Here is a 23,248-nt window from a genome sequence, read left to right on the forward strand (position 1 = left end):
ATAAGTCATTTTACACTTGGTTGCATGCTGAAAATAGCCGATCTACAAGCTCACAACGCGTCGCGTTGTGAGCTTGTAGATCGGCTATTTTCAGCAAGTGTAAAAACAGTCATTAAGACGGCATCAAGGACCACCAAAATACATTTAGTCGACTAAATCAACTGTAGATTCAGTCAACTAAAATCTTGTGATATTTAGTCGACTAAAACTAGACTAACACAGACATTCCAGGTGACTAAAACGTGGCTGAAACTAAATTAAAACTATTCAAGAGACTATGACTAAAACAAAAATAAAAACTTGCTGCCAAAAACACTGCTCTTTTGCCGTTTATACATTTATGTCTAATAAACTATTCAAATCAATCAAACGGTAGTCATGGGGTAACATTTATGTAACGATAAAAAGCACACAGAGGACCTGCAGTGTTGAAACCTTTATTAAACCAAGAAAAGAAAACATCATCAATATTTCTATAACCCTAAATCAGGTCTACATAAAAGAGTTACTTTAAGTTCAGAAAAACACCTCAATAAAGACACAAAACTCTGTAGAATATTAATGATCAAACAAAATAACTCAACTGTCTCTCTGGAATCTACCATATTATGTACTATGATAATGTAACAATGTCAACACACAGCGAACAGCTACAGAAACCCAGCAGCCAAGTGTCAGCACTTTACTGCACCATTATTTACTGCATATCTGACAATGAACATAAGGATTATTGCATGAATATGACTTGTTAAATCCTGACCAATGTGGTCACACACTGATGCTCATATTGTACTACCAGTAACCTATGAGCTGGAGGGAATAATGCAAGATACAATACAAATTAAATTCCATCATGTTGAATAGAAAATAAGATCCATACACAAGATAAAACAAGAATCCATCACAATTAACTATTAATGTGTATTTGATTCAGTCTTGTTGATATTGTCAGATTATGTAATTCCTCTGCTTTTGCATCGTTCATTCTGGATTAGATTGACTGATCATATGTCTTAAACTAAAGCCTTTCCCCTGTATGAGTCCTCATGTGTCTTTTTAGATCACCCTTCTGAAAAAAGCCTTTATCACATACTGTACAAGAAAATGGCCTTTCCCCTGTATGACTCCTCATGTGTCTTTTTAGACTACCTCTGTAACCTTTACCACATACTGTACAAGAAAATGGCTTTTCACCTGTATGAGTCATCGTGTGCATTTTTAGATTACCCGAAGTAGAAAAGCCCTTACCACAAACTGTACAAGAATGTGGCTTTTCACCTGTATGAGACCTCATGTGTTTTTTTAGACCACCTGCGCAAACAAAGCCTTTACCACACACTGTACACAAATAGGGTTTTTCACCTGTATGAGTCCTCATGTGTGCGTTTAGATCACCCTTGTGACCACAGCCTTTACCACATACTGTACAATAAAATGACTTTTCACCTGTATGACTCCTCATGTGTGTTTTTAGAAGACTTTTAATAGTAAAGCCTTTACCACATACTATACACAAAAAGGGCTTTTCGCCTGTATGACTCATCATGTGGATTTTTAGATGATATGTGTTAAGACAGCCTTTACCACAAACTGTACAAGACAATGGCCTTTTGCCTGTATGAGTCATCATGTGTGTGTTTAGATCACAACAGCCTTTACCACATACTGTACAAGAAAATGGCTTTTCACCGGTGTGAGTCCTCATGTGTTTTTTTAGATCACCTGCGCAAATAAAGCCTTTACCACATACTGTACACAAAAAGGGCTTTTCACCTGTATGAATCTTCATGTGGCTTTTTACACCATCTTTACTAACAAGGCCTTTACCACATACTGTACAAGAAAATGGCTTTTCGCCTGTATGAGTCAGCATGTGTGTTTTTAGATGAGTTGTGTGAAGACAGCCTTTACCACATAGTGTACAAGAAAATGGCTTTTCAGCTGTATGCGTCACTATGTGTCTGTTCAGATGTTGCCTGGTCTTAAACATTTTACCACACTCTGTACAAGAAAATGGCCTTTCACCTGTGTGAGTCCTCATGTGTTTTTTTAGATCATTTGCGCAAACAAAGCCTTTACCACATACTGTACACAGAAAGGGCTTTTCACCTGTATGAATCTTCATGTGGCTTTTTACACCATCTTTACTAACAAGGCCTTTACCACATACTGTACAAGAAAATGGCTTTTCGCCTGTATGAGTCAGCATGTGTGTTTCTAGATGACTTGTGTTAAGATAGCCTTTACCACATACTGTACAAGAAAATGGCTTTTCAACTGTATGCGTCAATATGTGTCTGTTCAGATGTGGCCTGGTCTTAAACATTGTGCCACACTCTGTACAAGAAAATGGCTTTTCACCTGTGTGAGCCCTCATGTGTTTTTTTAGATCACCTGCGCAAACAAAGCCTTTACCACATACTGTACACAAAAAGGGCTTTTCACCTGTATGAATCTTCATGTGGCTTTTTACATCAACAATGCGTTTACCACATACTGTACAAGAAAATGTCTTTTCGCCTGTATGAGTCAGCATGTGTGTTTCTAGATGACTTGTGTTAAGATAGCCTTTACCACATACTGTACAAGAAAATGGCTTTTCAGCTGTATGCGTCATCATGTGTCTCTTCAGATGTTGCTTGAGCTTAAACATTTTGTCACACTCTGTACAAGAAAATGGCCTTTCTGCTGTATGAGTCATCATGTGTTTACTTAGACTTATCTTGTGACTAAACATTTTGCCACACTCTGTACAGCTAAAACGTTTCTTCCCTGTGTGAACCATTGTGTGACTCTTCAGACAAGACTTTGATTTAAACATTTTGCCACACTCTGTACAGCTGAAACTCTTCGTCGCTGTATGAAACCTCATGTGTTTTGTTAGATGTTCCTTCCGATTAAACATTTTGCCACACTCCGTACAGCCATGTTTCTTCCCTCTATGAATCCTCATGTGCATCGTTAGATTTATCTTGTGATTGAACATTTTGCCACACTCTGTACAACTAAAGCTTTTCTTCCCTGTGTGACTCCTCATGGAGTCAGTTTGTGTTGATGATTTCAGATCCTGGGACAGCTCGTGCTGTCCTCCCAGGTCCTGGGACAGCTCGTGCTGTCCTCCCAGGTCCTGGGACAGCTCGTGCTGTCCTCCCAGGTCCTGGGACAGCTCGTGCTGTACTCCCACATTTTGTGTGTTTTGTGATTTCAGTGTGTTTAAAGCCGACTGATTTCCCCATGTCTCCTCCCACCCATCACTGTCACTGTCACCCATAGACATCTCCCACTCACTGTCTTCAGTGTCAGATTCAGAACAGTGTGAAGAGAGGAGCTGCTCATCACTAGATGGTTGTGATGTTCCACAGTTACCTGCGTAACCAGTTGAGGTGCCGGCTACAGGCTCTGTCTCTCTGTTTTCATCATCATCTTCACTTTTCAATGTCAACGTTGACCCACCAGCCTCTTCTGGTCTTTGAAGTAGCTCCTCCTGTTCCTCTTTAATGTGTGGAGGTTGTGGTTCCTCCTGGACCAGACTGGAGCTCCGCTCCTCTTCAGGTGGAACCACCTCTTTACACACAGGGACACCACGCGTTGGAGCAGGAAGGGTCGCTGCAAACAGACATTAAAAAGAAAATACTCATGTAATGAGCAAATACACAGTGTGCGGGTGTATTCTATTCCTTTCATTGATGTCCACTGGCCTACGCACCTGTGCAGACGCCTGATTTCTAGGTGTGCACAAGTTCTTTCCTACAGTTAATGTTTTGAGCCTAAAACACCAATCTGATATATCCAGTCCATGTTGTAGGACCTTTAAACGGTTTTGTTGCGTCTCAAATCGTTGGTGTGGTCTGGTCTTAAACGGCTGCGCAGCATGCACTCCATGCATGCGTGTGTGTGTTTTCTCCGTGTTTCAGACACATGGCTGCACACACAGAAAAATACTTACATTTTGTCATCCTTATTTGCTGCTGAGCGGATCGGAGAGCGACCGGTGTGCGAATTAAGTCGAGCGCCGAGTGGGGTTGGAGCAGGGATGTGTGTGTGTGTGTGTGTGTGTGTGTGTGTGTGTGTGTGTGTGTGTGTGTGTGTGTGTGTCTCACCAGATCTTTAGTAGCCTACTGAGTGTGTTTTTATGGGCTTGCGTTCTCGTTCTTTACTACAGGTCTAAACCACAGTAAATGAAATACATACCTATCTTGCACAACTTCACTACAGGTTGCATCTTCACATCAAACAGTCCACGTCTCTGGTCCATCTCTGGCTGTTCCTCTGACAACGTTGAATGTCTTTTGGAGGCCATCTCTCTAGATACTGTAGAGCTCTCCTCCCTGTGGTGCTCTGTGGAGGCCATCTCTCTAGATGCTGTAGAGCTCTCCCTGTGGTGCTCTGTGGAGACCATCTCTCTAGATGCTGTAGAGCTCTCCATGTGGTGCTCTGTGGAGACCATCTCTCTAGATACTGTAGAGCTGTCCATGTGGTGCTCTGTGGAAATCACCAGTAGAAAGACCTTTCATTATACCCACGTAATCAAATCAAACTATAGAAGACGTGGACCATGTCCTGTTCAGTTGGGAGGAGCAGTCACTAGTTGTTCTAAGTGCTAAAATAATTGTCCCCATCCTGATGTAAACACCAGGGGACAACAACAATTATATTTAAAAAAGAAAGAAAGAAAAGTCAGAAAGTAAATACAACATGTGTGGCACCGTGAGCTTGTAGATCGGCTATTTGCGCCACTAGAGGACTAGCACAACTTAATTTATCCAGACGGATTCAGAGCTCTGCAGCAGAATCTGTCAGCAGCTCCTGCTACAACATGCAGAGTTAGGTACGTTAGGAATGTAAACAGGAAGGACCAAACGTACATCATGTTATCAACGACGCCAGACAGTGGCCTTGTGGTTAGAGTGTCCGCCCTAAAACTGGGAGGTCGGGGTTCGATCCCCGGCCGGGTCATACCAAAGACTGTAAAAATGGGACACAATGCCTCCCTGCTTGGCACTCAGAATCAAAGGGTTGGTTTGGGGGGTCAAATCAACTAATCAAGTTGATTCCCGAGTGCGACACGGCTGCAGCTCACCGCTCCAAGTGATGGGTCAAATGTGGAGAACAAATTTCACTGCTCACGTGTGTGACAAATCGTATGACTTTGGTGGTGCACGTGCTGTTGGCCTGTTGCACTTCCCCCCACTGTAGAGTACACATGTGCACATCTTGTTACCGGGGCGGACCGGGGGGTGTTCCAAATCACACAAATCACCGAATGCTCCTTTAAAAAAGGACAACAAATGTGTCTTCTCTTTTTATTCTCTCCTTGTTCTAGGCTACATTAAACACTTAAAAGCCCTATTTCATACTTTGGCTATTCAAAAATAGCAGATCTACAAGGTCACAACATGTCACTTGTTAGATTAGAATCGATGAAGTGATATTTTATTGTATTTACCTGATAGAGTGTCACAGCTCATCTCCCAGTCTAGTGATGTCAATGGTGACACATCAGCCTCCTCCTGTTCCTCTTTAATGTGTGGAGGTTGTGGTTTCTCCTGGACCAGACTGGATCTCCTCTCCTGGTGTTGTGGTTCCTCCTGGACCAGACTGGATCTCCTCTCCTGGTGTTGTGGTTCCTCCTGGACCAGACTGGATCTCCTCTCCTGATCATGTGGTTCCTCCTTGACCAGACTGGATCTCCTCTCCTGGTGTTCATCAGGAACCTCCTCTGTGGAGGCGAGGACGTCTAGGGGAAAAAATTAAATTAACAATTGATTAATTTACATTTTCCACTGGGTTGCCATAGACTAGGTTGAGTCATTTAAGACACAGGAGATCCAACAAAGCGGTCCATGGAGGATGACAGAGGAGTGAACAACATCCTGTCCGTCCCACTCCCACAGAACAACATCCTGTCCGTCCCACTCCCACAGAACAACATCCTGTCCGTCCCACTCCCACAGAACAACATCCTGTCCGTCCCACTCCCACAGAACAACATCCTGTCCCGTCCCACTCCCACAGAACATCCTGTCCGTCCCACTCCCACATAACAACATCCTGTCCGTCCCACTCCCACATAGGGGTGGGTACCGAACTTCAGGACCAAGTAGGTACCGAACTTCAGGACCAAGTAGGTACCGAACCTCAGGACCAAGTAGGTACCGAACCTCAGGACCAAGTAGGTACCGCACTTCAGGACCAAGTAGGTACCGAACCTCAGGACCAAGAAGATACCGAACGTCAGGACCAAGTAGGTACCGAACCTCAGGACCAAGTAGGTAACGAACCTCAGGACCAAGTAGGTAACGAACCTCAGGACCAAGTAGGTACCTAACCTCAGGACCAAGTAGGTACCTAACCTCAGGACCAAGTAGGTACCGAACCTCAGGACCAAGTAGGTACCGAACCTCATGACCAAGTAGGTACCGAACCTCAGGACCAAGTAGGTACCGAACCTCAGGACCAAGTAGGTACCGAACTTCAGGACCAAGTAGGTACCGAACTTCAGGACCAAGCAGGTACCGAACCTCAGGACCAAGCAGGTACCGAACCTCAGGACCAAGCAGGTAACGAACCTCAGGACCAAGCCGATACCGAACCTCAGGACCAAGCCGATACCGAACCTCAGGACCAAGCAGGTACCGAACCTCAGGACCAAGCAGGTACCGAACCTCAGGACCAAGCAGGTACCGAACCTCAGGACCAAGTAGGTACCGAACCTCAGGACCAAGAAGATACCGAACCTCAGGACCAAGTAGGTACCGAACCTCAGGACCAAGTAGGTACCGAACCTCAGGACCAAGTAGGTACCGAACCTCAGGACCAAGTAGGTACCGAACCTCAGGACCAAGTAGGTACCGAACCTCAGGACCAAGTAGGTACCGAACCTCAGGACCAAGTAGGTACCGAACCTCAGGACCAAGTAGGTACCGAACCTCAGGACCAAGTAGGTACCGAACCTCAGGGCCAAGTAGGTACCGAACCTCAGGACCAAGTAGGTACCGAACCTCAGGACCAAGTAGGTACCGAACTTCAGGACCAAGTAGGTACCGAACTTCAGGACCAAGTAGGTACCGAACCTCAGGACCAAGTAGGTACCGAACCTCAGGACCAAGTAGGTACCGAACCTCAGGACCAAGTAGGTACCGAACCTCAGGACCAAGTAGGTACCGAACCTCAGGACCAAGTAGGTACCGAACCTCAGGACCAAGTAGGTACCGAACCTCAGGACCAAGTAGGTACCGAACCTCAGGACCAAGTAGGTACCGAACCTCAGGACCAAGCAGGTACCGAACCTCAGGACCAAGCAGGTACCGAACCTCAGGACCAAGTAGGTACCAAACTTCAGGACCAAGTAGGTACCGAACCTCAGGACCAAGTAGGTACCGAACCTCAGGACCAAGTAGGTACCGAACCTCAGGACCAAGAAGATACCGAACCTCAGGACCAAGCAGATACCGAACCTCAGGACCAAGTAGGTACCGAACCTCAGGACCAAGAAGATAATGAACCTCAGGACCAAGCAGATACCGAACCTCAGGACCAAGAAGATACCAAACCTCAGGACCAAGCAGGTACCGAACCTCAGGACCAAGTAGGTACCGAACCTCAGGACCCAGAAGATACCGAACCTCAGGACCAAGCAGATACCGAACCTCAGGACCAAGAAGATACCGAACCTCAGGACCAAGTAGGTACCGAACCTCAGGACCCAGAAGATACCGAACCTCAGGACCAAGTAGGTACCGAACCTCAGGACCAAGTAGGTACCGAACCTCAGGACCAAGTAGGTACCAAACTTCAGGACCGAGTAGGTACCGAACCTCAGGACCAAGCAGATACCGAACCTCAGGACCAAGCAGATACCGAACCTCAGGACCAAGCAGATACCGAACCTCAGGACCAAGCAGATACCGAACTTCAGGACCAAGTAGGTACCGAACCTCAGGACCAAGCAGATACCGAACCTCAGGACCAAGTAGGTACCGAACCGAACATGCTTGGGTTCCCCAGTAAAATAATTCAATTTCGGTTCTCCCTATCGGTTCCTACAGACGTGCGCAGTCACGTAGAGACATATGGAGATATATCTGTCTTGAACGTGATCAGAGTGCTTTGCGTCTCCGACTCTCCCCATGTCCCTATCAGATTCAAGTTCATTTATTTATTTGTCCTTGAAGGGCGATTTGGTGTACAGCAAAGCATAACAGGCAAGACAACATGAATCACATACAACACAGTAAAAAATCACACCCGTGTGAACTGAGTGGTGTAAGGTCTTATATAGACTGTGGTCTGACATAATGTCTGACGTAATGAAATCACACCCATGTGAACTGGGTGACCATAGCAACCATGCTCATTTTTTGGTACGAACAGACACGTAAACTAACAAAGCCAGTTGTAGGAGTGGTTTACACCACTCAAAAAAAGAACATGGTACACACAGAAAATAAAAACAGGATGGGAGTTCAGGGTATCAGTGTAGCAATGGGATTTCATAACAGCGACAAAGTTACCTCCTCCTCCTATCGGCATTTAAAGCCTGGATAGACAAAGTCAGGCATGAAGGAGAACGGGGTGCATACTTAGTTTAGACTAGTCATTGGTTAGACATGGGTTAAGGTTAGGTTTAGGTGTGCTGCCCCGTGGGAGGTTAGGGTTAGGTTTCTGGTTTAAGGACCTCCAATGTCTGAGGTACGAGCTGGTTAGGTTTAGGCCCCTGGAACCTTTAGGCGAAGGCCGTAAGGAAGCAGCCTGTACTCAGAGCTGAGTACATGAATGAATGAATGAATGATTTTATTTATTTAAGTGTCATGCCACCTTGTGGCCCATCCCTCATGGGATTATATGACACCTTTTCACACAAGTTACAATAAACAGTTATACACTTATAGTTCTTTACTTATACTGCTGATCGCATGCTACTGATCGCATACAACATATGCATCAAATACAAATACAATAAATCAAAACAAAACAAAACATAAAACAAAACACCGTAACTAGCATACGTATTTCTTACTGGCTGTACATGGCCTTTTTCCTCAGGTCCCATGCTTTCTCTAGATAATTTGCCAATTTAAATAAGTATTTTTCAAATTAATGCACTGTAGAACAGTTTCATTAGAGATTTATCGACCTGAAATGTGGCAAGCCTCCTCAAACAAAAGAGGCATTGTTGACCTTTCTTACACAGCAAAACACAGTTTACATCGAATTTCAGCCTGCTGTCATATGTAGTGCCCAAGTATTTGTAGGTGGTCACCAGGTCAACTTGCTCACCATGGACAACACTGCTCTGGGGAACGGGGAGGGGGGATTCCTGAAGTCTACACACATCACCATGGACAACACTGCTCTGGGGAACGGGGAGGGGGGATTCCTGAAGTCTACACACATCACCATGGACAACACTGCTCTGGGGAACGGGGAGGGGGGATTCCTGAAGTCTACACACATCACCATGGACAACACTGCTCTGGGGAACGGGGAGGGGGGATTCCTGAAGTCTACACACATCACCATGGACAACACTGCTCTGGGGAACGGGGAGGGGGGATTCCTGAAGTCTACACACATCACCATGGACAACACTGCTCTGGGGAACGGGGAGGGGGGATTCCTGAAGTCTACACACATCACCATGGACAACACTGCTCTGGGGAACGGGGAGGGGGGATTCCTGAAGTCTACACACATCACCATGGACAACACTGCTCTGGGGAACGGGGAGGGGGGATTCCTGAAGTCGACACACATCTCCTTGGTTTTTGATAGAGATGCTCCGATAATCTGCCAGCGATCGGCCATATCGACCGATATTCACTCTGATCGGTAATCGGCATTTACACTATCTGTGATCGGCAATTTACCCTATCAGGAGAAATTGATCTTTTACACAATTTAAGTGGTATAAATGTGAATCAGATAGAGTATAAATCATTTTGCATTTTTGTGACAGGCCTGAACATTCTCCCTTCCTCCCCACACACACAGGAACAGGTTTTGAGATGATATAATAATTTTGGAATCATTTTGCAACATTTCACAAGATCAGTATCGGTATCGGCCGATCATGAGAAAAACAATCAGTGATCGGTATCGGTCCCAAAAAACCTAATCTGAGCATCCCTAGTATTTGAGACATTCAGTTGGAGAAAGGCATCCCCACACCAAGAGAGAAAGGCTTCCCAAGTGGCTGCGACGCACAAGCTTCGGTGCAACGACCGGTGCGGCATTGTTCCAACAGCGTGGTTTTCCAACGTTGCGTTGGTCTGACTCGCCCCGTTACTAACCCCATATCTATTCTATATGGTCTGACTCGCCCCATATCTATTCTATATGGTCTGACTCGCCCCATATCTATTCTATATGGTCTGACTCGCCCCATTACAAACCCCACATCTATTTTATATGGTCTGACTCGCCCCATTACTAACCCCATATCTATTCTATATGGTCTGACTCGCCCCATATCTATTCTATATGGTCTGACTCGCCCCATTACTAACCCCATATCTATTCTATATGGTCTGACTCGCCCCATATCTATTCTATATGGTCTGACTCGCCCCATTACTAACCCCATATCTATTCTATATGGTCTGACTCGCCCCATATCTATTCTATATGGTCTGACTCGCCCCATTACTACATTTGTAATGTATATTGTATACTGCACAGTGCCTTCAACGGCTACCTCTCTCATGCGCATGCGCTGGCGTCTGACAGCAGCGTCTGACAGCAGCTCCCGCTAGACCCGACACTTTTAACAATTTTTTAGCATTTATTTGTCCTGTCATGTTTGACTATAGCTACGTATCCAGCTTATTTTAATAGAACAATTGATCCACGCTGACGGATGCTCAGACCACGACTTCTGTCACTGTTTTACACTGACGGCTGTGGTCTGGAAGGGTACCGACGTTAGCCCCGGGGCTAGTTTGACAGCTAGCCTACCGGGCGCCGGCTGACTGCTAGCCCGACAGCTATCCAGCTTCTCAGAACACCCACACCCGGCACCGAGAGGAGATCTACAAACCAGACGCAGATTCAACGCAATAGGCCCAGTTCTCTGGGCCTTTGCCGGTGAGTGCCGTTCCAGTTGGGACCTGCTGTGCTGAATGTTTTGAGTCTACTTATCGCTGTGGGCTACGTTAAGTAGCCCTCGCGGGTACGTTTTCCACAGTGAACTGTACTGCTGCCTACCTCTCATCCTGCCTGTAAACAACACCTGCCCATTGCCATTACCCTTTTACCGGCCAAAGATTTATTTCTTCCCCAGCACCACCACCACCATGCCGCCTCTTACCTCCAACTGCGACGGATGCCTCCTCCTGACCCGACGTATAGCTGAGCTGGAGGGAAGAATAACCACTCTCCAACAAATAAAAGAAGACGAGCAGCTCCTCGACTCCTTATGTCCCGATCCCGTCTCCCCAGCCCTGGAAATGGACTCCGATCCAGAAGTGCGTACTGGCCCTGCCATCTCCTCCCAGGCAGCGGGTGACCTGGACCTCACTGTCCCGATGTCGGTGGCGGTGCCCACAAGCCTTGCCGCTCCAACCGAGATCAGGCGAGACCTGGACGACACTGTCCACATGGAGCCGCTCGACCAGTGGGACAAGGAGGGAGCCAAGCCCAAGCCTAAAACCCGACCCCAGTCAAGCTCTACCCCCGGCTCCTGGGTCACAGTAGTCTCTCGGAATAAGAGAAAAATAGGGAAAGAATCACACTCCCACACAAATAAACCTCGTCCTGCTCCGTCGAACTCCTCCAGTAACCACCATTCCATTCTTGGCGAGCAAGAGCTCCCCATGCTCCCTGGATACATCTCTCCCCCCGTACTCCCCGCCTGCATCACCACAGTCACTTTGTCCTCTCCGGCCACTGACTGCTCCCATGGGTTAGCTCCATCCACCCAGCTTGATCCCGCGCCGGTTCGAGCTACCAATGGATCGGTGCGGAAGTCCACATCTGCTCGACATAAGATGCTGCAGGTTGCTGTAAACATTCACTCTGTGGGTCTTCCCCACCACCAGTCGCCAATAGATCACTCCATCCAGCCGCCCTCTTCCCCCTGCTCCAGCACAGACGCCCCAGTAAAATCCACTCAGCCCCCCCAACCACTTTTCAAGCCAACTTCACTCTTAATTGGAGATAGCATTATAAAACGGGTCCGTTATTTTAATTGCACCACTGTTTGCCTCCCCGGAGCCACGATAACTACAGTTTCCAAAGCCCTCCAAGATCTGCTCCCGACCCTTCCATCCTCCATTAAACGCATCATAGTTCACGTTGGGACCAACGATACAGCTCACCGCCAATCCGAGAAACTACGAGATAATTTTTTACATTTAATTGATCTCGTTCGCAGTCATGGAATACCATTCATCCTCTCCGGGCCAATCCCGACATTTGGTCGGAGTGACGAGCATTTCAGCAGACTCGTTAGTCTGAACGCCTGGCTCCATCGCGTCTGTCGCTCTTTTGACCTTGGTTATATTGATAACTTTAACCTGTTCTGGGACCGTCCGTCCTTCTTTTATAAAGACGGATTACACCCGAGCAGACGGGGAAGTGATGCTCTAGCGACCAACATCGCTGTCAGCCTCCACTACTTCTCTCCATGCCTGACCACAATAACATTGCCCAGCCCGGATACGTCCGTCATTGATTGACGTCCCCCCGGTCCAAGCCTCTACAGTTCCGCCCCCCTTCCTAATTCCAGTCCATTTTTCATCGGGCTCGGACCTATAATAACCACACCACTCACAGTTTCCATTCCTCGCACATTTCTCACAATTAATTTAATTAATCTTGCTCCTCTCCCAAAACATTTATTTATTATTAATCAGATAAATCCACTAATCAGACCCAGACAAATTAAGATAATATCAGCTCCTGGCGCCCACTTTAGGCGCAACATTGTGCACGCACATCTCCGGCCGCTAAAACGCGTCTCATCTACACCATCACCCAACCCAGACGTTACACTACATATGGCCCTTTTTAACACACGATCCATGAAAGAAAAAACATTTTTATTACAAGACTTCATCACCACCCATGATTTGGATTTTATGCTTTTAACAGAAACCTGGGTCCCAATGGGTGACTCAACCTCTTTTTCTGAACTCCTCCCTCCGGACCGTTCTTTTTTCAGTACCCCCCGAACGAAAGGGATGGGAGGGGGTCTAGCGTCAATTTTTAAAAAAGATATTAATTGCACCCTGATTCAGCCCGTAGCTACCTACCTTAGCTTTGAACTGCAGTGCTTTGAATTAAAAATGTCCCCCCCAGTATTTTGCGCACTCATATACCGCCCTCCAAAAAGCAAAGATTTTATAAATGAATTTTCTGATTTCCTGTCACGGACGATGATCAAATACGACCACTGTTCACTCTGGGGTGATTTCAATATTCACGTCGGCTGTCCATCAAAACCCCTTGTCAAAGACTTCCTTACCCTTATTGAATCCTTCAACCTCACTCAATCCGTTACAAATCCCACCCATGAAAAAGGACATATTCTGGACCTCATCCTTTCAAAGGGGCTAACCATCACCATATCTGACATATGTGCCCCCCCATGTCCCTCTGACCATTTCCCGATTCTTTTCACTATAACAATCCCCTGCCTACCTCCCAAACCTACCGACCCTGTGCGCCTCACGCGCACCTTTAACCAATCTACTGCCTCACAATTCTCCACTATGTTCAATACCTCTGCGCCCATTACCACGAACATAACTCCCACCGCAGAAGCGCTCCTCCTTGACTTCAGCACAACTTGCACTTTAATTCTTGATTCCATCGCCCCCCTCAGGCAAAAACGCACTACTGCACTTTCAGAGCCTTGGCTAAATGACAACACCAGATCCCTCAGGCGCGCATGCAGGCGCGCTGAGAGATCCTGGAATAAGAACAAACTCCACGTCAACCGCGAGATTTTAAATGGCTGCCTGGTTACATACCAACGAGCTGTTAAAGCTGCTAAATCGGCCTTCATTTCCAACACCGTCTCTGAAAATAGCCATAAACCCCAGGTACTGTTCAACATTTTCAACTCCCTTGTTAATCCCCGTGATGCCTCCCCTCTCATCCCATCACTTCCTCTATGTGAGAATTTTCAAAAATTCTTTATAGAAAAAATATCTGACCTCAGGGCACTGCACACCTATACCCCCCCTCCCCCCGCAATCTCACCCTGCCCCGCTATACTTGATCACTTTACTCCGATATCTTTCCCCTCACTCCTTGACATAATTACCCACCTCCGGCCTACAAACTGCCCCACTGATAGTATTCCCCCCCGCCTTCTCAAAGAAGTTCTCCTCGCTGTCGGCCCAACCCTAGTCTCACTATTAAATACATCCCTTCTCTCAGGACAAGTCCCCGCCCCCTTCAAACACGCTGTAGTCCACCCCCTAATTAAAAAGAAAAACCTTGACCCATCTAACCTCTCAAACTTCAGGCCCATCTCCCAACTACCATTCCTCTCCAAAGTCCTGGAGAAAATAGTATATATACAACTGCAATCCTTTTTAACCACTCACGACCTATATGAGAAATTTCAATCTGGTTTCAGACCCGGCCACAGCACGGAAACAGCCCTCCTAAAAGTTTTTAATGACCTCATTTTAACAGTGGACTCCGGTAGCCCTGCCATTTTAGTTCTGCTGGACCTCTCCGCTGCCTTCGATACGGTCGACCACCGAATCCTGGTCACACGACTGGAACAGCAGGTTGGCATCTCCGGGATGGCCCTAGCCTGGTTCAGATCCTACCTGACAGACAGGACTTTCTCCGTCCAGCTGGGTGAATTCTCCTCACCCGCTGCCCCCCTTACCTGTGGGGTCCCCCAGGGCTCGATTTTGGCCCCACTATTATTTTTATTATATATGCTGCCCCTCGGACCCATCCTCTCCAAACACGCCATCTCCTTCCACTGCTACGCTGACGACGTCCAAATTTACATGCCACTCACCTCCGCCAGCAATAACTCACTTGACCCCTTAACCAACTGCTTAGAGGACATTAAAACCTGGATGGATGCAAATTTTTTACACCTTAATGATAACAAAACTGAAATCATCATCTTTGGACAACATCCCACCCCTTCTGTCACCAACCTCGGCCCCCTTACATCCAACATCCATACCAGTGCTAAAAATCTTGGCGTTATATTCGACAACCACTTCAACTTCAACCAACAGATCAGCTCAGTTGTCAAAACAAGTTTTTACCATCTACGCCTACTTGCCAAGATCAAACCTTACCTCCCCCCCAAACAATTCGAAACAGTCATCCACTCATTCATCTCCTCTAGACTAGACTACTGCAACGCCCTATACCATGGTATCACCCAATCCTCCCTCAGACGACTCCAATTGGTACAAAATGCTGCTGCCCGTCTCCTCACTCGTACCAAAAAATATGACCATATCACACCCGTCTTAATCTCACTCCATTGGCTCCCCATAAAACAGAGAATCGATTTTAAAATTATTTTATTCACTTTTAAATCTCTAAACGGCCTGGCCCCCCCTTATATGGCCGAACTTATACAACGACACAACCCCTCCAGAGCTCTGAGGTCTGCGGACCTGTCTCTGCTGACCGTCCCAACGGCTCGGACCCTCAGAACAAGAGGTGACCGCGCTTTTTCCGTGGCGGCCCCCGAGCTTTGGAACAACCTCCCCCCCCATATTAGAGCTGCTCAATCAATCACCATCTTCAAATCCCATCTTAAAACGCACCTTTTTTCCCTGGCTTTTAATGTGAACTGATTTTAACCTATAATCTATATGTTATTTTTCTATGTTTGATGTATTATATTGTATTGTTGTGAAGCACTTTGGTCAACTTCGGTTGTTTTAAACGTGCTATATAAATAAAGGTTGATTTGATTTGATTTGATTACTAACCCCACATCTATTCTATATGGTCTGACTCGCCCCACTACTAACCCCATATCTATTCTATATGGTCTGACTCGCCCCATTACTAACCCCACATCTATTCTATATGGTCTGACTCGCCCCACTACTAACCCCACATCTATTCTATATGGTCTGACTCGCCCCACTACTAACCCCACATCTATTCTATATGGTCTGACTCGCCCCACTACTAACCCCACATCTATTCTATATGGTCTGACTCGCCCCACTACTAACCCCACATCTATTCTATATGGTCTGACTCGCCCCACTACTAACCCCACATCTATTCTATATGGTCTGACTCGCCCCACTACTAACCCCACATCTATTCTATATGGTCTGACTCGCCCCACTACTAACCCCACATCTATTCTATATGGTCTGACTCGCCCCATTACTAACCCCACATCTATTCTATATGGTCTGACTCGCCCCACTACTAACCCCACATCTATTCTATATGGTCTGACTCGCCCCACTACTAACCCCACATCTATTCTATATGGTCTGACTCGCCCCACTACTAACCCCACATCTATTCTATATGGTCTGACTCGCCCCACATCTATTCTATATGGTCTGACTCGCCCCACTAACCCCACATCTATTCTGTGTGTGTGTGTGTGTGTGTGTGTGTGTGTGTGTGTGTGTGTGTGTGTGTCACTCACTGCACACGGCAGCTGCTCTTGAGTTCAGTGTTGCCATGTCCGCTTATTATAAGCGACTTTGGGCTTGTTTTTCCTGTAAAGTTGCTTGAACATAATGGCTTAAGTTGTTTTATTGGTATTTTATACCATTTTGGAACCGAAATAGGGAACCGTTAGGAACCGGAATCGATACCTATTCCCACAGCTAACTGGTCCTCACGCATGCTCATTAGCATATTATATCTTATCTTCATATAATTGGTCCTCACTCATGCTCATTAGCATATTATATCTTATCTTCATATAATTGGTCGTCACTCATGCTCATGATAAAACTTAAAAGTAATATTGTATTTAATACTTGTCTGTTTCTCTTAGCTAAGCTATGATTCACCGTTCCATTCCCATTGAAACCAAGGGAGAAGGAAAGGACATGGTCACGTGACTGTGCTGCACCACGACACTTTCATGGATGCTTTCATGGGAGCAAAACTACACCCGGAAGTTCGGCTGAATGCATTGGAGTCGATGAACAAACACTATTTCTGAATGACTGAGACCTTTTGTAAGGTAATCGCTTCTGGAAAACAACAGAAGACATATAACACATTATTGTCTGCTGTGTTGCTTTTCGATGTGTACACTGTAATTTTTATAGAAGTATGGGCCCTCATTTATCAATCGAGTGTAAAATCTGCCCCGAATTCGAGTGTAGGTTTCGTAGTACACCCACGTCGCCACGGCATTTATTCCTTAATTTCGTTCCGACGTTAATAAATGTGACGGCTGAAATTTATCTGGCACGCCCTATGAAATCAAGCCTCGCCCTCGTTTTTGCGAGGGCGAGGCTTCCCTTGCTGCCCGCGCATGTATGCGCTCATGCAAAACACTGTTTAAATGGCTTAAGCATCTAACTTGCAACAAAATGGTAAATGCCGACAATTGCGGTAATTTCGGCGTGCACCCATATTTTGGCCTACGCCATGTTGATAAACGAGCACAAAGTGCCGCGAGACTTCCCACTGTTCCCTGTCTGGCAGCCAAATCTCACAATACCTCAGAGTCAGAAACGATACCTGCTGCCGTTTAAATCCTCAGATAAAATTATATACTGTGCACATCGAAAAGTAAGTGATTAAAAAACAACCTCATATGTCGTTTATATTCCTGAACTGATTATATGACAAAGGTCTTATTGTTCATAAATAATGATTGTATTGTATTCATTGAACTTCCGGTGTGAGTTTGGCTCCCATGAAAGCGTCCATGTAAGTGTCATGTCATGCCCAGTCACGTGACCATTTCCTTTCCTTCTCAAAGCTTCCTTGAAACCAGGATACCACACAGCTCCCATCCACTAGAGGGAGACAGAGAGTCCACCCCCACGTTAGAGCATTTTCTAGAACGCCTCTCTCCTTTCCTGTATCGTCCCACTTCCGCCGTGACCATCATTACATTTTCAACGGAGCAGAAAAAAGGAACGCATGGACCATTTCACAGCGAGCGGCTCTATAGAGCGCCGCACGCCTGGAAGAGAATTCCCCATTCATTTTTCCCATAGACGTTTCAAAAAGTATTTATGTAAAGACTTTTAAGCCCCGGACAAATCCAACTCTTGTTGTGACAAATCATGACAATAAATTCACATGTTTTGGGCCGATCAAATAATTAGAAAAACTAAAAAAAAAAGTGTTCTACCCTGCACTTTTTCTTCTTATTGGGTTGTGATGAGACACGAGACAGCAGTGTGCATTCTGGTGTGACTGTATTATTATTAAACAGAACTGCATGGGTCCGGACTCAGCCAGACTCAGTGAGAGTGAGCGCAAGGGGGCAGAAAACTTGAGTGCTCGAGCGCTGTTCATGCAGCCTGGAGAGTGACAAGCTGGAGTTTGAAATACATTGTTTTCAACGAGGGCGGCGCAAATAAGAGCAATTTTAGGCATGTGTGCAACATGCCAACTGTTTTAAAGTATTGTACACTGTTGAAACTTTATTGTAAACAAACAACCCTGAGTGCGTGCGCGGACCACCCAGCTACACCCCCCTGCCACCATTCACTTGAGACCTGACACCTCGTGTGTGTGCTGGGCTCCGCTCTGCAGGCTACAACAGGCAGCCAGCACTGCCTACAGTAGCAGCAGTCAAGCTGAAGCTTGAGCTCCACGGCGAGAGTAGCGACAGCTTCCATCGGTAAACATAAAAAACGGTTCGGTCGGTTTAAATAAATTAATCCGGTTTACTAGATGAAACCGTTGAACCGATGCCGCGCTACGAGCTTGTAGATCTGCTATTTTTCAATAGCTAAAGGATAACATAATTGCTTACAACACCAAAAGGGGTTCCCGCCCAGAATGGGTTAAAAGAGACACTCTGACCGTCACTGTTCTGGCCTGGGTAGAGGGACATATGAAGGTATTTAGGGCAGGCTCTCTCTGTCTCTCTCTCCGTCAGCAGTACGACAACAGCACCGTGCCTCCATCTCTCTGAGTGCAGAGCAGAGAATGAGGAGACAGGCTGCGTTTTCACGGCTTTGGCCATCATATCACTACACTATACACATACTCCCCCTTTATCTTGCGCAAATCTGCGCTGATCTCATAAATGACCGCTATGAAATCCCCAGGACGGATTTCCGTCCCTAGGACGGAGAACTTTAAGCCCTGCCCCTGGAGTCCTGGGCCCCTGGAGCTGCAGGGCCCCTGGAGCCGCAGGGCCCCTGGAGTCCCGGGCCCCTGGAGCCACAGTGCCCCTGGAGTCGTGGCCCCCTGGAGTCATGGGCCCCAATCAATCAAATGTGTGTGGGAATTATTGCTTGGTCTAACCCAGATCAAACAATCATTGAGTCACTCCATCTTCAGGTGAAACAATGAAGAATGTATTGTTTTTTAGCAGCAATATTCACATACATGTAGAAGTAATAGTAATGTTTTTTTCTTTCTCACCTGTCTTCTGCTTTCCTTTGGACCTTTTCTTTATTTCTTTCTTCTTTTCTTCACCAATTCCTCCACCTATGTTCACCAAAACAAAAAACAAAAGGCATTTGCATAAACTTCATGCAATGTAAGCTTATTGATCCCAGCAAAAAATAAGGACTAGTTCACTTGAGTGTAAAAAGTTTAACCAAATTAACCTTTTTGTGTCGATTTGGTTCCATTTTACACTCAAATGAAAACATGGAACTTACTGTCAAAAAGGTTAACGACCCATCTTTGAACCCCTGGGGGTCCGCGGACCACACTTTGAGAAACACTGGTGTGTAGCAGTGATTTTTACTGTATACATGTATTTATTTAACTTTTTGTGGCCAAGGCACACCAGAGCATACATGGGCAACTGGCGGCCCGGGGGGGCACATCCGGCCCCCACCTTCACTTAACCCATTTAGGCCCGACGTCGAAATTTAAAAAATGTCTTCAAAATCCTGGCAGTTTTCTGAAAAACCTTATGTTTCTGTATCAGTGGTGCTCAATATTTCATGTCAAGGACCCCAAAAATTATCCCATCTGAAAATATGTTGTTCCAGGGACCTTCCCAGAAGCAAAGATTTGACATAAATGTTCACTGTGTAATAATATATATTCAAAGATTTTAGGCACATTTTCACGATTTTTCAAAAATAGCAGACAGAATAGCACGGCACCGAGTGCCACGCTATGAACTTGTAGATCTGCTATTTTTCAATAGCTAAAGTATAACATAATGCTTAAGTTAAAACACCAAAAGGGGTTCCCGCCCCAAAATGGGTTAATGTGGCCCTCAGGTTAAGAATTCTGATGATTTGAAAACATGACCCACTTTAATTACTAAATTAGTCTAAATTTGTTGTTTAATGGAGTAGTATTAAAATGTTGTCTATTTTTAATGTCCAATGTATTTGTGATTAGTTTATAAAGTTAACGTAACTATAATTAATAGCATTTGAAAGGCACTTGAAATTAAATAAAACTTTTCAGGACTCCAATGGAAAAATAGCAAAATATTTAGGATTTACATTCAAATAATAGCAAAAATAGTGGATCTAAAAGCTCAAAACGCGTCACAGTGCGGCGCGTTTTGAGCTTGTAGATCGGCTATTTTTGCTAGGCAATGTGGCCCATCTGGAGTGAGTGTAGAAATATAGTGGCTCTCTCCATCTTCAAAGTTGCCCATCCCTGCCATAGAGCAAGTCAAATAGCTCGAGACAGATTTATTCCCTATAACAGTGGTTCTCATGTTGGGTTCCGGGAACACAGAGGGGTCCTTGAGGGGGTTCCCCAGCTAAATCAATAGAGGGTCAAAATCTGTTTAACCACTTTAGACCTGTATATACTTCAGGATCCACAAGCTCAATAGAGCGTCGCAGTCCCGCCCCCGACGAGGGCCCAGGAAATAATTCCCCGTTTACTTTCCCTGTAGACTTTTCAAAAAAATATTAATTTAAAGATGTTTATGCCGCGGACAAAGCCAACTCGAGTTGTGACAAATCATGACAATAAACACAATGTTTTAGGCAGATCAAATAATTAGTAAGAAGAAGAAAAAAGGCAGGGTACAACCCTTTTTGTTTTGTTTTTCTTCTTACTCGTTTTTTGATCATCCCAAAGCATTGTGTTTATTGTCATGATTTGTCACAACAAGAGTTGGCTTTCTTTAAATAAATACTTTTTGAAAAGTCTATGGGGAAAATGAACGGGGAATTATTTCCTGGGCCCTCGTCGTTCTGTCGTGGTACAACATATTTTCAGATGGGGGTCCGTGGCCAAATAACCACATACATAATTTACTCCGTTTGTAAACCTCATATATCTACGCTTTATCTCCGAGAAGAGGTTCCGTGTCAGGATATCCCTGCATCGGTAGAATGAAGAGTCGTCCAAAAACGGTGGCGAAACCCATTTTCGCAGTAGCGTTTCCAAAAAGCAAAGGTATCAGAACTGAGCTATGGATGATACACTTAGGATAGGCACGTAAAAATGTTACATAGGGTGAAACTGCTAGCCCCTCTCGGAACCCCCCGGTTGAGCTCGTCACCCGGCTATCTGCGACAGAGCAGATCAGAGGCAGGAACGTAGGGACTGACCCTGACGCGCAGATAGCCAGTTCCGGCGCTGGAGGCGGTACAATGGGATGTCAATAAGGAAGTCAAGGAAGAGAGAATTTCAGAGCTGCCAAAACGGTCACACAAAGATTAAAAATACTTAACGGCTCCTATAGCAGATATATGCTTATTTTGGAACCTGTCACTATCACACACACAGCGCAGCAAAGGCATATGTGACGGTAAGTCAGTCTGCATTCTATAATTTACATTTAGCATGACACCGATGGGAAGGGACATTCCGGGTGGTAACAAGACAACTCACCCCTTTTCTGTTTTCCTCCCGGAATTTTCCCCAGTGAGGGGTGGGAGAGGCTGGACAGCAGACGGCTGGACTTTGAATTTCTCTAACTATATACTTTCACGACAGCAGACAGCCTAAGTACAAATATATTTATGAAAAGCTACTACAGTGAAGTCTGTTCACAGAAGTTGGTGTAGGCTATGTGGGGATTATCTGACGAGGTACCATTTGAGTGGGAAAAACCTTACATATACTAAATAATACTAAATTGTTTATAGGGTCAATATAAGTAAAATAATATAGCCTTTCCATAGGAGTATCTTTTTATATTTTTCCAAAAAGAATACAAACAGCCAATAGCATATTACAAAGTTATCCCCCTCACTGGGGAAAATTCCGGGAGGAAAAACGGGCAAGCACCGGGGTGAGTTGTCCAGTATTCCTCCGGGTGACGAGGAAAAGAGCTCAACCGGGGTCCCGCGAGGGGCTAAACAACTGCTTACATCAGGCTTTAAAAAAAGAAACGTCCAGCAAACCCCTGTCCACATGCGCAGTACTGCTTCCGTAGGATTGCATTGGGAAAACATGGTACTCTGGCTGACTTCATAAGCTTTGCAATTGGTTGTTTCAGTTTCACCAATATCTAACATTGTTACGTGCCTATTCTAAGTGCCTGTAGCTCGGTTCTGATACCTTTACATTTTGGAAACGATACTGCGAAAAGGGTTTTCGCCACCGTTTTAGGACGGCTCAACCCTCGTTCTACCGATGCAGGGATATCCTGACGCGGAACCTCTTCTCGGAGCTAAAGTGTTTTATATGAGGTTACAAACGAAGCTATAATTTGACATGAACATGTTTGAGAAATGACTTAAACGCACGCACACGCACTCTCTCACACACACACACACACAGACAACAAAATGAGTGAGAAATGTCATAGTGTGCAGTGTGCACACACTTTGGCATTTACATATGTACACACGGACACCCACACACACACACAAACCTGCAGCGGTGTGAATCGGTGTCTCCATATCTCTCTCGAAGAGGCTGCACATGAAGTGTGCGGCCGCGCTGAGGCGCTCCAACACAAACACTTTGAGCCGATCGACATCACTGCTTGTTGTGTGTTTGTCCAAAACACACAATATCTGCTCTCCCACCGACGTCATGTGTCCATTTATCTCCAGCCGTACATACTCCATGTGGCGCGTTTTACCTTCTTTAAGAGACATTTTAACTCGTTTTATGAGACATTTGAGCTCCTTTGTTGTCAGACCGTCACAGCAACAACAACAGCCGCGCCTAAAACCTTAGAACACACACTTAC

The 23,248-nt window shown here is 45.6% G+C and overlaps 1 long non-coding RNA gene across 2 annotated transcripts; it reads right to left on the minus strand.

Annotated features, from left to right (window-relative positions):
• Positions 1-423: 423 nt before the first annotated feature.
• On the minus strand, positions 424-23,224 carry LOC306932466. 2 transcript variants are annotated; one of them, XR_013791106.1, is made up of 5 exons: positions 22,925-23,224; positions 19,537-19,602; positions 5,447-5,737; positions 4,192-4,482; positions 424-3,606 (listed from the first exon to the last, which is right to left on the minus strand). It is a non-coding gene; the product is annotated as an uncharacterized lncRNA (long non-coding RNA). The 2 variants fall into 2 exon arrangements; XR_013791107.1 differs by having other exon boundaries at positions 19,537-19,579; positions 22,917-23,224.
• Between the last annotated feature and the right edge of the window lie 24 nt (positions 23,225-23,248).

This window comes from Electrona antarctica (genome assembly GCF_951216825.1).
Source record: "Electrona antarctica genome assembly, chromosome: 11".
Classification (NCBI taxonomy): Eukaryota; Metazoa; Chordata; class Actinopteri; order Myctophiformes; family Myctophidae; genus Electrona; species Electrona antarctica.